We start from the raw sequence: 16,966 nt of genomic DNA, 5'->3' as shown, positions 1-16,966 counted from the left end.
TAATGTCCTGTAGTCCTAATTAGCGAATATGTTTTAAACCGCAAATATATGACAGGCCTTGCAAGCTATGGTATAGCGGTACTAAAGCCAATATCAATAAATTATATTATTTGCTATTTTGTTAGACTAAATCATAACATGGATTGTTAGTTTTAGGGACCCACTTGTGGAGTGTCCTTTTAGCAATGCTCAGTTAATACAATGCCACTCTCCATTGGAAGTCCCAGCAGCAGGACTTCTTGGAGTAAAGTGTAAAAGGATGTTGATCAAATTGGTACCTCTAAAGTCTGACTTTCTAAAAAATGGTTTCATCATGACTGTTAAAGGGGTTTCCTTTATGTAATTATTTGTGGCCTATTGTTAAGCTCTGGGGTTGATTTAAATCACCATTAAACGACAATTTTATTTGTGTAACTAGTTCAGAGGTCTCAATCTTGCTGTCAGGCTCTATTTAATTTAAGTCTATGAGAGCAACGTTCTGAATTCTCGTAGACTAAAATTGAGAATTTGACCTCTGGTCCAAGCTGAAGATGGTGTGTGAGCCGGCTGGTCACCACTGTGGTCACATGATCCAGAAGAGGGATCGGAGCAGCGATGGGGATGGTAGGGGACATCAACTGGTAAGTATTCTAATGCACATTATTGATTGTATCAGAGGCGCAATAAACACAAACAAAATGCCGGATTGGTCCTTCAACTCTTTTGGAGCCATGCTGCACAACACAATGTATTCAATGTTAACAAAAAATACAAAACTAAATAATAATGGATTTTTCAAGTTTTCAGATATTGGTAAAAATATATATTTGTGATCAAGTTTATGTTTCACAATAAATTAATGAGAAAAGGATCACAGTAGAAAAAATGCTGATGTGTTTAGTAGGCAAAGTACAATGTTTCCAGCCGACTTTTGTGAAAGAGTTAGGGCCCCGTCACACATAGCGACTCACCAGCGATCCCGACAACGATGTGAACTTGTCAGGATTGCTGGTGTGTCACTACATGATCGCTGGTGAGCTGCCAAACAGGCAGCTTTACCAGCGATCAGCACAGCGACACGCGGGTAATACAGGCGACGCACATCGCTTAGTTACCCACTGTGTACCTTAGTTACCAGCACGCTGGTGCAGGGAGCTGGTAACCAATGTACACATCGGGTTTCTAAGCACCACGCGGCGCTTAGAAACCCGATGTTTACCTTGGTTACCAGCTCCAGCTCGCTGATCGCTGGTCTCCCGCCTGCCACATGCAGCGATGTGTGCTGGCCAACGGGAGACCAGCGATCAGAAAAATGTCCTGGCCATTCCAGGACGATCAGCGATACCCGGCAGGGGGGCCGGTCGTTAATAAGTGTCACACACAGCGATCTCGCTCGTGAGATCGCTGTTGCGTCACAAAACTTGTGACTCAGCAGCTATCTCGCTAGCAAGATCGCTGTGTGTGACGGGGATTTAGATTTCAGTAATGCTCCATATAAGTAAAAGATTTAAAGCCCTAAAAATGATTACTTCCAGCTGACTTGTACAATGGACATGGTGCAACCTGTTTTGTACTGACGTGTTGGCTTTGGAAAAGGATTTAAGACTTGTCTGAAGTAGCTAGTGGCTATCTTAGTAGGACATTTTAGCTTCTCATTCTTAAAACACTCTGAGGACTCAATTTTTACACACAAGTAGTACCACAAAGAGGTGACACCTTGTAAAACGCAAATAAGGGTGCCCATACCAATATTACATGTAGTAATGAAAGCTACGGAGTGACTCCCATGGCTGTTCATACTATGATTCCCATTAAGAGGGGACTGGAAATCACTATTTTCTGAAGGAGATTTATATCTTTAAAAGAAAATAAAGCTGTTCTTAAGCAGTTCTTAAGACTGTCATCTGGCCCAGATAAGTTGGTGAAGCTCTTTTAATTAAAGACACACACACACACACACACACACACACACACACACACACACACGAAATGTAGTAGAATAATAACACTGATAATATATTTTCTTCCTATACCACACATTTTGTATGAGACACGTTATTCTCTGCATGAAACCATCTAAAGTTTTACATATGTCTCATATATCAGACCAAAAACTGGTTTTAGTCTGTAAAATACATCATATGAAATTTTTTTCTTGGAGAACATGTCTAGAGACTTTGGTTTGGAATATTATATGTGGATAAAGAGAATGCTCTGTGCTCTTTGTTTCTAAACTAGGGCAGTAGTGCCAGTAGGTTTTCCCTAACTACGGCTTTTATTTGCAACAATGGTTGGTGCCCCTCCTGGTACTCAGAAGTTGGTGCACATAATTTATAAGCCCCCTCTTTCCTAGCTATAGACCTATCTTTGCTTAACTTTAAAACACATTTTTTCACTACTGTTATATACTAGGGATCTATAAGGGTTTCAGTCTACTTAAAATAGGTGCAGGTCATATATAGTGTATTTATAGAATTTTTTTCAAACATCTTGGGGAACTAACCACAGATCTTCTGTGGATGTAGGCTTGCACAAATCCTCTCTTTCTGGATGTAATCCCAAACAAAATCGATGATACTGAGATCTGGGCTATGTTTCTACACTATCATAACTTTCAAAACTCCTTATTCTTCTTTACGATGAAGATAGTTTTTAATTATCCATCATCTGAAAATACTATCAAGGAAATGTCTGATTATCTCAAAATGTATTCTGCAGCGCGATAACATACAGCCAATGTAATTAAGAACTATCTTCAGAGCCCTAAACTTAACACCATCAAGTCTGTGTGGGATTACATGAAGGATTTGCACAAACCTACATTCTTAGAAGATATGTGGTTAGTTCTACCAAGATATTTGCAACAACCTCCCAGCCGGGTTACTACAAATACTGCGTACAAGTGTACCTAGAAGAATTGATGGTGTGATGCTATTTTGAAGGTAAATGGAGGTCAATCCAAATCTAAATTCTATTTGTCTTATTCTATTTATCTATCTTCACACACAACGTGTGTGTATATATATATATATATATATATATAAATACAGTGGGGAAAAAAAGTATTTAGTCAGTCAGCAATAGTGCAAGTTCCACCACTTAAAAAGATGAGAGGCGTCTGTAATTTACATCATAGGTAGACCTCAACTATGGGAGACAAACTGAGAAAAAAAAATCCAGAAAATCACATTGTCTGTTTTTTTTTTCATTTTATTTGCATATTATGGTGGAAAATAAGTATTTGGTCAGAAACAAAATTTCATCTCAATACTTTGTGATATATCCTTTGTTGGCAATGACAGAGGTCAAACGTTTTCTGTAAGTCTTCACAAGGTTGCCACACACTGTTGTTGGTATGTTGGCCCATTCCTCCATGCAGATCTCCTCTAGAGCAGTGATGTTTTTGGCTTTTCGCTTGGCAACACGGACTTTCAACTCCCTCCAAAGGTTTTCTATAGGGTTGAGATCTGGAGACTGGCTAGGCCACTCCAGGACCTTGAAATGCTTCTTACGAAGCTACTCCTTCGTTGCCCTGGCGGTGTGCTTTGGATCATTGTCATGTTGAAATACCCAGCCACGTTTCATCTTCAATGCCCTTGCTGATGGAAGGAGGTTTGCACTCAAAATCTCACGATACATGGCCCCATTCATTCTTTCATGTACCCGGATCAGTCGTCCTGGCCCCTTTGCAGAGAAACAGCCCCAAAACATGATGTTTCCACCACCATGCTTTACAGTAGGTATGGTGTTTGATGGATGCAACTCAGTATTCTTTTTCCTCCAAACACGACAAGTTGTGTTTCTACCAAACAGTTCCAGTTTGGTTTCATCAGACCATAGGACATTCTCCCAAAACTCCTCTGGATCATCCAAATGCTCTCTAGCAAACTTCAGACGGGCCCGGACATGTACAGGCTTAAGCAGTGGGACACGTCTGGCACTGCAGGATCTGAGTCCATGGTGGCGTAGTGTGTTACTTATGGTAGGCCTTGTTACATTGGTCCCAGCTCTCTGCAGTTCATTCACTAGGTCCCCCGCGTGGTTCTGGGATTTTTGCTCACCGTTCTTGTGATCATTCTGACCCCACGGGGTGGGATTTTGCGTGAAGCACCAGATCGAGGGAGATTATCAGTGGTCTTGTATGTCTTCCATTTTCTAATTATTGCTCCCACAGTTGATTTCTTCACTCCAAGCTGGTTGGCTATTGCAGATTCAGTCTTCCCAGCCTGGTGCAGGGCTACAATTTTGTTTCTGGTGTCCTTTGACAGCTCTTTGGTCTTCACCATAGTGGAGTTTGGAGTCAGACTGTTTGAGGGTGTGCACAGGGGTCTTTTTATACTGATAACAAGTTTAAACAGGTGCCATTACTACAGGTAATGAGTGGAGGAAAGAGGAGACTCTTCACCTCTTCACGACCGCCCACAGTAGATAAACGTTGGCGCTTGCTGGGCTTTGTGCAGCGCCGACGTTTATTTACTGTCGGCGGTTTTTGGCCCCCCGGGACCCCCACATACCTTACAACGCAGGGATCCCGGTGCGCAATGCATGCTGGGACCCCCGACGTCATCGAGACCTGATTGGTTCAGGTCCCGATGACGTCAGCGTCACAGCAGCCAATGGGAGCGATCGCTGGGAAAGCTGCTTGTTTCCCGGCGATCTCCCTCATTGTAACACGGCTTCTCCCTCTGATCTAACACTGACAGCTGATCAGAGGTGAAGCAGCCTGGCACAGCTGATCGCTGCCTGGCACAGCTGTGCCAGGCAGCGATCTTGTCACACAGTAACGCTGCTTCACCTCTGATCATCTGTCATTGTGAGATCAGAGGAAAAGTCGCGTTATTATGTGCCAGGCAGCGATCTTGTCACATAGTAACACTGCTTCTCCTCTGATCTCACACTGACAGATGATCAGAGGTGAAGTGGCATTACTATGAGTCAGATCGCAGGGCAGCGATCTTGTGACAAAAATAAAAAAAAAAGTAAAAAAAAAAAAAATGCAGGGGCTAGGGTTAGGGCTAGGGCTAGGGCTAGGGTTAGGGTTAGGGCTAGGGTTAGGGTTAGGGTTAGGGCTAGGGCTAGGGCTAGGGTTAGGGTTAGGGCTAGGGTTAGGGCTAGGGCTAGGGCTAGGGCTGGGATTAAGGTTATGGGTGTGTTGGTGTTAGGTTTGTGGTTAGGGTTATGGTTAGGGCTGAGATTAGGGTTAGGGGTGTGTTGGGGTTAGGGTTGGAATTAGAATTGGGGGTTTCCACTGTTTAGGTACATCAGGGGCTCTGTAAATGCAATATGACGCCCGCAGACCATTCCATCAAAGTCTGCATTTCAGAACGTCACTACTTCCCTTCCGAGCCCCACCGTGTGCCCAAACAGTAGTTTTCTCCAACATATGGCGTACCAGCGTACTCAGGACAAATTGGACAACAACTCTTAGGGTCCAATTTCTCCCGTTACCCTTGTGAAAATAAAAATTGGGGGCTAAAAGATCATTTTTGTGGAAAAAAAATGATTTTTTTATTTTCACGCCTCTACATTATAAACTTTACTGATACACTTGGGGGTTCAAAGTGCTCACCACACATCTATATAAGTTCCTTGGGGGGTCTAGTTTCCAAAATGGGGTCACTTGTGGGGGGTTTCCACTGTTTAGGTACATCAGGGGCTCTGCAAACGCGACATGACACCCACAGACCATTCCATCAAAGTCTGCATTTCAGAACGTCACTACTTCCCTTCCGAGCCCCACCGTGTGCCCAAACAGTAGTTTTCTCCAACATATGGCATACCAGCGTACTCAGGACAAATTGGACAACAACTCTTAGGGTCCAATTTCTCCTGTTACCCTTGTGAAAATAAAAATTGGGGGCTAAAAATCATTTTTGTGGAAAAAAAAATGATTTTTTTATTTTCACGCCTCTACATTATAAACTTTACTGAAACACTTGGGGTTTCAAAGTGCTCACCACACATCTAGATAAGTTCCTTGGGGGGTCTAGTTTCCAAAATGGGGTCACTTGTGTGGGGTTTCCACTGTTTAGGTACATCAGGGGCTCTGCAAACGCTACATGACACCCACAGACCATTCCATCAAAGTCTGCATTTCAGAACGTCACTACTTCCCTTCCGAGCCCCACCGTGTGCCCAAACAGTAGTTTTCTCCAACATATGGTGTACCAGCATACTCAGGACAAATTGGACAACAACTCTTAGGGTGCAATTTCTCCTGTTACCCTTGTGAAAATAAAAATTGGGGGCTAAAAGATCATTTTTGTGGAAAAAAAATGATTTTTTTATTTTCACGCCTCTACATTATAAACTTTACTGAAACACTTGGGGGTTCAAAGTGCTCACCACACATCTATATAAGTTCCTTGGGGGGTCTAGTTTCCAAAATGGGGTCACTTGTGTGGGGTTTCCACTGTTTAGGTGCATCAGGGGCTCTGCAAACGCGACATGACACCCACAGACCATTCCATCAAAGTCTGCATTTCAGAACGTCACTACTTCCCTTCCGAGCCCCACCGTGTGCCCAAACAGTAGTTTTCTCCAACATATGGCATACCAGCGTACTCAGGACAAATTGGACAACAACTCTTAGGGTCCAATTTCTCCTGTTACCCTTGTGAAAATAAAAATTGGGGGCTAAAAATCATTTTTGGGGAAAAAAAAATGATTTTTTTATTTTCACGCCTCTACATTATAAACTTTACTGAAACACTTGGGGTTTCAAAGTGCTCACCACACATCTAGATAAGTTCCTTGGGGGGTCTAGTTTCCAAAATGGGGTCACTTGTGTGGGGTTTCCACTGTTTAGGTACATCAGGGGCTCTGCAAACGCTACATGACACCCACAGACCATTCCATCAAAGTCTGCATTTCAGAACGTCACTACTTCCCTTCCGAGCCCCACCGTGTGCCCAAACAGTAGTTTTCTCCAACATATGGCGTACCAGCATACTCAGGACAAATTGGACAACAACTCTTAGGGTGCAATTTCTCCTGTTACCCTTGTGAAAATAAAAATTGGGGGCTAAAAGATCATTTTTGTGGAAAAAAAATGATTTTTTTATTTTCACGCCTCTACATTATAAACTTTACTGAAACACTTGGGGGTTCAAAGTGCTCACCACACATCTATATAAGTTCCTTGGGGGGTCTAGTTTCCAAAATGGGGTCACTTGTGGGGGGTTTCCACTGTTTAGGTACATCAGGGGCTCTGCAAACGCGACATGACACCCACAGACCATTCCATCAAAGTCTGCATTTCAGAACGTCACTACTTCCCTTCCGAGCCCCACCGTGTGCCCAAACAGTAGTTTTCTCCAACATTTGGCGTACCAGCATACTCAGGACAAATTGCACAACAACTCTTAGGGTCCAAATTCTCCTGTTACCCTTGTGAAAATAAAAATTGGGGGCTAAAAGATCATTTTTGTGGAAAAAAAAATGATTTTTTTATTTTCACGCCTCTACATTATAAACGTTACTGAAACACTTGGGGGTTCAAAGTGCTCACCACACATCTAGATAAGTTCCTTGGGGGGGTCTAGTTTCCAAAATGGGGTCACTTGTGTGGGGTTTCCACTGTTTAGGTACATCAGGGGCTCTGCAAACGCGACATGACACCCACAGACCATTCCATCAAATTCTGCATTTCAGAACGTCACTACTTCCCTTCCGAGCCCCACCGTGTGCCCAAACAGTAGTTTTCTCCAACATATGGCATACCAGCATACTCAGGACAAATTGGACAACAACTCTTAGGGTCCAATTTCTCCTGTTACCCTTGTGAAAATAAAAATTGGGGGCTAAAAGATCATTTTTGTGGAAAAAAAATGATTTTTTTATTTTCACTGCTCTACATTATAAACTTTAGTGAAACACTTGGGGGTTCAAAGTGCTCACCACACATCTAGATAAGTCCCTTGGGGGGGTCTAATTTCCAAAATGGGGTCACTTGTGGGGGGTTTCCACTGTTTAGGTACATCAGGGGCTCTCCAAATGCGACATGGCATCCGATCTCAATTCCAGCTAATTCTGCATTGAAAAAGTCAAACGGCACTCCTTCCGTTCTGAGCTCTGCCGTGTGCTCAAACAGTGGTTTAGCCCCACATACGGGGTATTGGCGTATTCGGGAGAAATTGCACAAAAAATTTCGTGGTTCATTTTCTCTTTTTACACTTGTGAAAATAAAAAAAATGGTTTTGAAGTAAAATGTTTGTGAAAAAAAGTTAAATGTTTATTTTTTCCTTCCATATTCCATTCATTCATGTGAAGCACCTGAAGGGTTAATAAACTTCTTGAATGTGGTTTTGAGTACATTGAGAGGTGCAGTTTTTAGAATGGTGTCAATTTTGGGTATTTTCTGTCATATTGACCCCCCAAACTCACTTCAAATGTGAGGTGGTCCCTAAAAAAAATGGTGTTGCAAATTTTGTTGTAAAAATGAGAAATCGCTGGTCAACTTTTAACCCTTATAACTTGCTAAAAAAAAAAAAATATGTTTCCAAAATTGTGCAGATGTAAAGTAGACATGTGGGAAATGTTATTTATTAACTATTTTGTGCGATATCACTCTCTGATTTAAGGGCATAAAAATTAAAAGTTTGAAAATTGCAAAATTTTCTAAATTTTTGCCAAATTTTGATTTTTTTAACAAATAAGTGCAGATCATATCTAAAAATTTTTACCACCATCATGAAGTACAATATGTCATGAGAAAACAATGTCAGAATCAGTAGGATCTGTTGAAGCGTTCTAGAGTTATGACCTCATAAAGTGACACTGGTCAGAATTGAAAAAATTTCCCCGGTCACGAAGGCAAAAACAGGCTCGGGTGCGAAGGGGTTAAAGAAGAAGTTACAGGTCTGTGAGAGCCAGAAATCTTGATTGCTTGTTTCTGACCAAATACTTATTTTCCACCATAATATGCAAATAAAATGAAATAAAACCAGACAATGTGATTTTCTGGATTTTTTTTTCTCAGTTTGTCTCCCATAGTTGAGGTCTACCTATGATGTAAATTACAGACGCCTCTCATCTTTTTAAGTGGTGGAACTTGCACTATTGCTGACTGACTAAATACTTTTTTTCCCCACTGTATATATACGCTGAGGAAACCAAGTATTTGATACACTGCCAATTTTGCAAGTTTTCCCAACTAAAAAGAATGGAGAGGTCTGTAATTTTTATCATAGCTACACTTCAACTATGAGAGCTAGAAACCAGAGAATAAAAAACAGAAAATCACTTTGTGTGGTTTTTAAATAATTAAATTGCATTTTATTGCATGAAATAAGTATTTGATCACCTACCAACCAGCAAGAATTCTGGCTCTCACAGACCTGTTAAGCCCTCCTACTCCGCACTCATTACCTGTTTAAATTGCACCTGTTTAAACTCATTACCTATATAAAAGACACCTGTCCACACACTCAATCACACTCCAACCTCTCCACCATGGCATAGACCAAAGAGCTGTCAAAGATTGGGATGGGCTATGAGACAATAGGCAAGCAGCTTGGTGAGAAGGCAACTGTTGGGATAATTATAAGAAAATGTAAGAAACACAGGATGACTGTCAATCTTCCTCGATCTGGGGCTTCATGCAAGATTTAGCCTCAAGGGGTAAGGATGATTCTGAGAAAGGTCAGAAATCAGCCCAGAACTACATGGGAAGACTTGGTCAATGGCCTGAAGGGACCTGGGACTACAGTCTCAAACATTACTGTTAGTAACACATCTGTATAGGGGAGTGGGCCAAAATCCCTGCTGCAGTTTGTGCAAACTTGATCAAGAACTACAGGAAATGTCTGACCGCTGTAATTGCGAACAAAGGGTTTTGTACCAAATATTAAGTTCTGTTTTTCTATTGTATCAAATACTTATGTCATGCAATAAAATGCAAATTAGTTTTGTAAAAATCATACAATGTGTTTTTCTGGATTGTTTTTTAAGACTCTGTCTCCCACACAGTTGAAGTGTACCTACGGTGAAAATTGCAGACATCTTCTTTCTTTGTATGTGGAAAACTTGCAAAATCGACAGTGTATCAAATACTTATTCTCCCCACTGTATATGTATATTCACATCCTAACAGGAGTAAAAGTTTAGGAATTACAGCTCTTCAATATGTAGCTGCTAGTGATGAACGAGTGTGTTCGGATAATGTGTTATCCAAGCACGCTCCTGTCCTAATCAAGTATTTTTGGTGTGCTTGAAAAAATGATCGACTCGCCACAGCTGCATGTCTTGCGACTGATTGACAACCGCAACACAAGCAGGGACTGCCTGTTTTGTTACGCTATGACTGCATGTGTTGCAGCTGTCGAACAGCCGCGAGACATACAGCTGTGACAACTCGATCATTTTTTTAAGCACACCAAAAATACTTGATTAGCACAGGAGCATGCTTGATTAACACGTTCACTCACTAGTAGCTGCCTCTTTTTAAAGGAACCAAAAGTAATTGGACAACTATCTCAAAAGCTCTTTAATGGACTGCATGGGCTATTGCTTCATGAATCCACCATCAATTAATCAGATAAAAGGTCTGAAGCTGTTTTCTAGTTATGGCATTTGTATCTGGAAGCTATTGCTGTGAACCCACAACATACATCTTTAAATCCATCAGTGAGATAGCAAAAATGTGACGAGTGGCCAAATCAACAGTTTGGTACATTCTGCAAAACAAAAAAATTCTCTTTCTGTTTTACATGCTGAATGTTGCACACACAGAAACACAATGGATAGATGGAGTCAACATCTCCCCTTTTTATCTGGTTTCAGATGTGATTTTCATATTGTCCTCATCTATTACTTGTCACAGGTAACTTTAAACGAGCATCACATGCTTGAAGCAAAGTTATTTAGCTACAATTTTGGAAAGGTAGCAACAACTTTGTCTGACTCATTTTACTTTCAGCCATGACTGTATATATATATACACAAAAACGGAATGTTATTGCAATTACATATGGTTTGCTATACAAATTTTGTTTCCTTTGTGTGTATTGGAACAACACAAAAAAAATCAGAGAAAAGAGGCAAATTGAGCATAATTTCACACAAAACCTCAAAAATGGGCCAGACAGAATTATTATCACACTTAATATTTGGTTGCATATTCTTTGGAATAAATAACTGCAATCAATCACTTCCTATAACCATCAACAAGCCTCTTACACCTCTCAACTAGAATTTTGACCACTCTTCTTGTGAAACTTGTTCCAGGTCTCTCATATTCGAAGGGTGCCTTCTCCCAACAACATTTTAAAACCTCTCCAAAGGTGTTCAGTGGAATTTAGATCCAGACTCATTGTTGCCACTTCAGAACTTTCCAGCACTTTGTTTTCATCCATTTCTGGGTGTGTCATGAAGTATGTTTGACGTCATTGTCCTGCTGTAATCTAAGATGCAAACCACGCTTTCTGACACTGGGCACTACATTGCGACCCATTCCGACTGGCAAAAATTTAGAGACCACAGCAAAATGTTCAGTTTGTCTGATTTTTCTCTTTACAGGTATATTTTTGAGTAAAATGTAAATTGCTCTTTTATTCTATAAACTACTGACAACATGTCTTTGAATTTCCAAGCAGTAAATTTTGTATTTATTTTCAGAAAATGAGAAATGGTCAAAATAATAAAAAATGCAGTGCTTGCAGACCTCAAATAATGCTAAGAGAACAAGTTCATAATCAGCCCTGCCTCTAGGAGCCTGTTCCGAACTGTTCTTTTCGTGCACTTCACCCCAGCTGCCATTTGCGTCATGTTGCTTCCATCCGTAAAATTTCTAAGACGGCAGTCCATTACAACAAGGTCAAGCAGCAGACATTGGGGACAACAATGCTACAGACCGGAAGAGGGCAAAAACGACTTTCCACTGACCAGGGTGACCGTCATCTTATTCGAATGTCCCTCAGCAACCGCAGGATGACATCAAGTGACCTACAAAAGGAATGGCAAATGGCAACTGGGGTGAAGTGCACAGCAAGAACAGTTCAGAACAGGCTCCTAGAGGCAGAGCTGATTATGAACTTGTTATCTTAACAGTATTTGAGGTCTGTAAGCACTGCATTTTTTGTTATTTTGACCATTTCTTACTTTCTGAAAATAAATACAAAATTTAGTGCTTGGAAATTCGAAGCCATGTTGTCAGTAGTTTATAGAATAAAAGAGCAATTTACATTTTATTCAAAAATATAGCTATAAAGAGAAAAATCATACAAACTGAAAATTTTGCAGTAGTCTCTAAATTTTTGCCAGAGCTGTATATATATATCTATATATATATATATATATATATATATATCTATATAGTGATATCAAGAAGACGCTAATCATATATGACTGCAGCATATTTCTGGTAAATCAGTAACACTTTAACCATGGTGAATGTGCAGCTGATGAATTCTGTAAAAACTCCCCATATGAATGAACACTCACTGCTTACGCTACAGATGGAATAGACAGCTGCTTTACTAAGCTCAGGTCAGAGAAATGTGAATGCAGTGGGAGAAATTCACTACAGGAGAATTTCAGGACAACTATATCAACATGAGAAAATCTTAATAAGTGATTCGCCAGACCAATATCATATTACTGAAAAATGGCATAACTAATCAATGTGTTCAGTGGAGTAAGAAAACCCTATTAAAAATATTTTCCAGTTTTTAGTAAGTAATGCTTATTTGCTGGAGAAATTAGCAGTTCTGCAACGTTTTAATCTATGAAGGGTGAAACTCATCAAATTATTTATGCCTGTTTTCAAAAAATTAGCAACTTTTTACATTTTTTGTAAATCATATGGGGGAACAGTTGAAGGGGTTTACCAAGTTTGGAAAAAAATTGCCCTAATGGAGGAAATACCATAAAATAAAAGAAGCACCAGCATGTACATTAAAGGGAATTTATCACTAGGATTTTACTGTCCCATTTGAGAGGAGCATAGCATAGGGCCAGAGACCCTGGTTCTAGTGATGTATCACTTTCTAGGTTGCTCACTGTCATTTTGATAAAATCCCTGTTTTATCTGGTGCAGATCCAGATCTTAGCTCTCCACAACCCCGCCTACACCACTGACTGGCAGCTTTCTGCTCATGTGCAGTATACATAGAAAGCTGCCAATGAGTGGTGCAGGTGGGGTTATACAGAGTTCACGAATATGGAGGGCTACATGCCAGCAGGTTTACTAGTCCTCTAGTGATAATCTGCTAATTATACAGTGATTTTATCAAAACTACAGCAAGCAGACCAGTAAGTGACACATCACTAAATTCAAGGTGTCTGACCTCATATTATGTAGCCCTCATGTTAGGCAGCAAAAATCTGGTGAGAGATTCCTTTTCGATTCCACACCACTGGTTCTTTGGTCTTTGATTTTCCTGCAGTGTTGATATACAGTATGACCGATGCAGCCAATCACCAGCCTTTATGCTTAAGTTCCCTACACCTCAGCAAAAGTCATGAAAATTGTGAAAAATGTTAAGCGCAAAATAAATAAGATATTTGACTCACATTTTATTAGGCCATAAACAAGCTGATCTACATACAATCAGAATGCCCCGAGCATTACAACGTGAGCCGTCTTCTTATAAATAATCTGAATTCCTGAACATTTTCTTATGTGGAATATTGCAGTGAACACAACTGCTGTTAGTCACGAGAATAGAGATAATATGAATATAAAGATTTCATCTTCTTGGTATCTAATGTAGATGCTATTTCTGCATAACATTTCCTACAATGCATCGGGGTATAAGCAAGATAATGTTATTACTTATTATTAAGCCACGCTTTCTGGAAATGCTAACATAATGAGTAATCCATATTACATTAGGCCTCTGTTTTACTTCAGTAAAAATGTATTTTTCTGCAGTCATGTTTATTAACTCCTTCACTGAAAATATAATGATTAGTACATTACTCAGTTCTGGAGTAAGAATATCTATCAGTGACCTCCGTGATATACACATCGGGAGTTATTTTCACAATCTATATAAAAATAATCTATATAAAAATAGATATATAGAGAAATACTGTAGATAGATGATAGATATGAGATAGATAGATAGATATGGGATAGATAGATATGAGATAGATAGATAGATAGATAGGGAATAGATAAGAGATAAACAGCTAGAGAGATAATAGATTGAAGATAGATAGATAGATAGATAGATAGATAGATAGATAGATAGATAGATAGATAGATAGATAGATAGTTATAGACTGCTGGAAACAGTCCTCCCTGTGTGTCCAATATCAGATGGCTTGTTGTGGAGAAATCATCTTTTATCACTTTATATAAATGACCTTTCCCAGCCTTTGGGGAGGATGCTGCCTGGAAGGTAAGATTATTTTACATGAAGAGGAGTTACCAGTGAGACAAGGAACTAACACAGATCACATTTTTTACAGCTCTTGAGCACTGCTGCATTGTCACAATATTACAACCCTAGCTGCTTGTGAGAAAGAAGCTGAAGCTGAGAGGAACCTGCAGATGTGTCAGTAAGGCCGGGGTCACACTAACCGACGCAAAATACGGTCCGTAGTTTACAGGCGTAATATGGATGAATGTCCCCTAAATAGTGCTCCGTATGTCATCCGTAAGCCAGGTGCGGTCGTGTATTTTGCGCATGTCAGCATCAGTATGTAATCTGTATGGCATCCGTATGCAATCTGTATGGCGCAATTTTCTCGCAGCCTTGCAAAATGGACATTTAACGGTTTTGAGGCCTGCTAACTATTTAAATCATTAGCCTGCACCATATTTATTGCCTCAGGAACAGGTGGCTGCCTCCATTCTGGCCATTTGTGACCTTGCCTTCACTAGGTGTGTTGCTGTTGTATGTGCAACATGGCAAACAGTCTGAGTTTCAACACAACTGAGCAGGTTCTCTTCAACTGGCTTTTGTCACGCCGTTTTGGCCAACCATACCCAGTGATAGTGGATCCGCGGAGGAGGAGATGCATGTGGGTACATCCACTTTTGAGGCAACGACTCACAAGAGGTCATTTTCACCACCTCTATTCTTCTATGCGGGAGCATCCTGTAAAATTCTACCAATACGGTCGCATGAGCCTTGAAACATTTGATCGACTCTTGGAGACAGTGCACCCTGGGATAACCTTTCAGGACACAAGGATGCGCAAAGCTATATGTGCAGAGGAGCGACTTCTACTCACAATACGGTATGTACTACACAACCACATTCTCTATGTTCATAATGTTTTGGCCAAAGTATGTATTTTTAGCTTCTTGGACTAAGTTTAATGCCCTCATCTTAGTCCACATATGTTTCAACTTACAGACCAGAATGTTATGTGTAATATGTACTGAATATCACTTAGTAATTCTGCAACCAAATATGTGTGTGTTAGTCGATCTGAATTCCTAACAAGTTTGCTATGTATGTACCTGTTTTTTTGTAATTTGTGCATTCTAAAATCTTCCTTTTCTTTTGTTCTTCAGCTTCCTGTCCACTGGCCTGTCTTATGCCGCCCTCCACCATGAGTTTCTCATTGGAAGATCTACCATTTCTGGCATAGTCAGGTCAACATGTATTGAAATCTGGACAAGACGTTATGCCCGAGCCCAGGATGGAAGACTGGTTGAGGATATCAATGGACTTTGAGGAGGAATGCCACTTTCCTAATTGTATTGGGGCCCTTGATGGCAAACATATCCGGGTGGGTCAGCCGACGAACTCTGGCTCTCAATTCTTCAATTATAAACAATACTTTTCTGTTGTATTGTTGGCTCTGGCCGACCCTCAATACAAGTTTATAATTGTTGACATTGGAGCCTATGGAAGGACGGAAGACTCTAGAGTCTTCAATACTTCCATTATGGCTCGGCGGCTACGCACCAACCAGTTGGATCTACCACCACCATGCCAACTACCAGGCTCCACTCAAGAATCAGTTCCTTATGTCCTTGTGGCAGATGAGGCGTTTCAGTTAACACGCAATGTCATGAGGCCATATCCCCGGCGCAACCTTGACCACAGGCGCAGAATTTTTAACTTGCGCCTATCACGTGCTCGGCGACTGGTGGAGTGTTCCTTTAGCATACTTTGTGCCAAATGTCGGGTACTCCAGTCTGACATTCAGCTGAGTGAACAAAATGTTAATGAAGTAGTTACAGCCTGTGTGGTTCTTCATAGCTTCACCAGGATACATGATTGTTCCTCCTCTGCTCGTGTTGTGCGTAGGCCGGACAATGTGCGTAGGGTGAGGCCACCTATCAACCCTCAACGTAGACCGCTCTCTGGGCTCAAAGTGCGTGATATTTTCACTAATTTCTTTATGTCACCTGAGGGGGAAACTTCTTGGCAAGAGCATGCTGTATCTATGTTATAATTTTTGGTTTTATGTGTGTCTAAATAGATATATTTCTACCCCTTCTGATTCTATGACTGTTTAATTGCATTGGTAAGCGTATGTTAGTATGCTGACATGGTTTTTGAGTATTGAGACAGAGACGTAAAGTGTGTTAGACAAATTTTTACTTTTGCCTTTTGTTTTGTTTTGTTTTGTTTTTTAAAGGCAAACATATTATTGCCCTATGATAAACTGGGGCAATGGGCCAAAATGGCCTTTTTGCAGATGTGAACATTTTAGAAAAATAAAATTTTCACACATATCAAAAATTAACAGAATGCAATAATAAAATTGCTACATTAGACATTTAGAATCCAAAGGAAAAAAGAGGTGTTCTCCATCATCAAAATTATATAAAAAAGATAAAACTCACATTTATTAGGATGGTTTTCAAATCATATTAATAAGCCACCATGACAGGCAAGGCTACCTTACACGTTTCAGACACATATTACATGTCTGTAAAAAAGACTATATTTCACCGCGCTATACTGGGAAAGTCAAAGGATCAAAACAGACTACTCACTTGATAATACATAGAGAGAGCATGATGTTATTGAGGCTGTTCGCCTTGATTTGGGAATATAGTTAGCTGCCAGAAAAGTGA

At 40.4% G+C, this 16,966-nt stretch overlaps 1 protein-coding gene across 5 annotated transcripts in view; it reads left to right on the top strand.

Moving 5' to 3' along the window:
- The window catches only part of SLC4A4 (solute carrier family 4 member 4), a 395,294-nt gene that overhangs the window by 91,466 nt on the left and 286,862 nt on the right, over nucleotides 1-16,966 (top strand). The window lies entirely within an intron of this gene.

This window comes from Dendrobates tinctorius, unplaced genomic scaffold (genome assembly GCF_039654945.1).
Source record: "Dendrobates tinctorius isolate UK_male_01 unplaced genomic scaffold, ASM3965494v1 ptg000011l, whole genome shotgun sequence".
Classification (NCBI taxonomy): Eukaryota; Metazoa; Chordata; class Amphibia; order Anura; family Dendrobatidae; genus Dendrobates; species Dendrobates tinctorius.
Note: the sequence above shows the minus strand (reverse complement) of the source record. Positions and strands in the feature narration are given on the sequence as shown.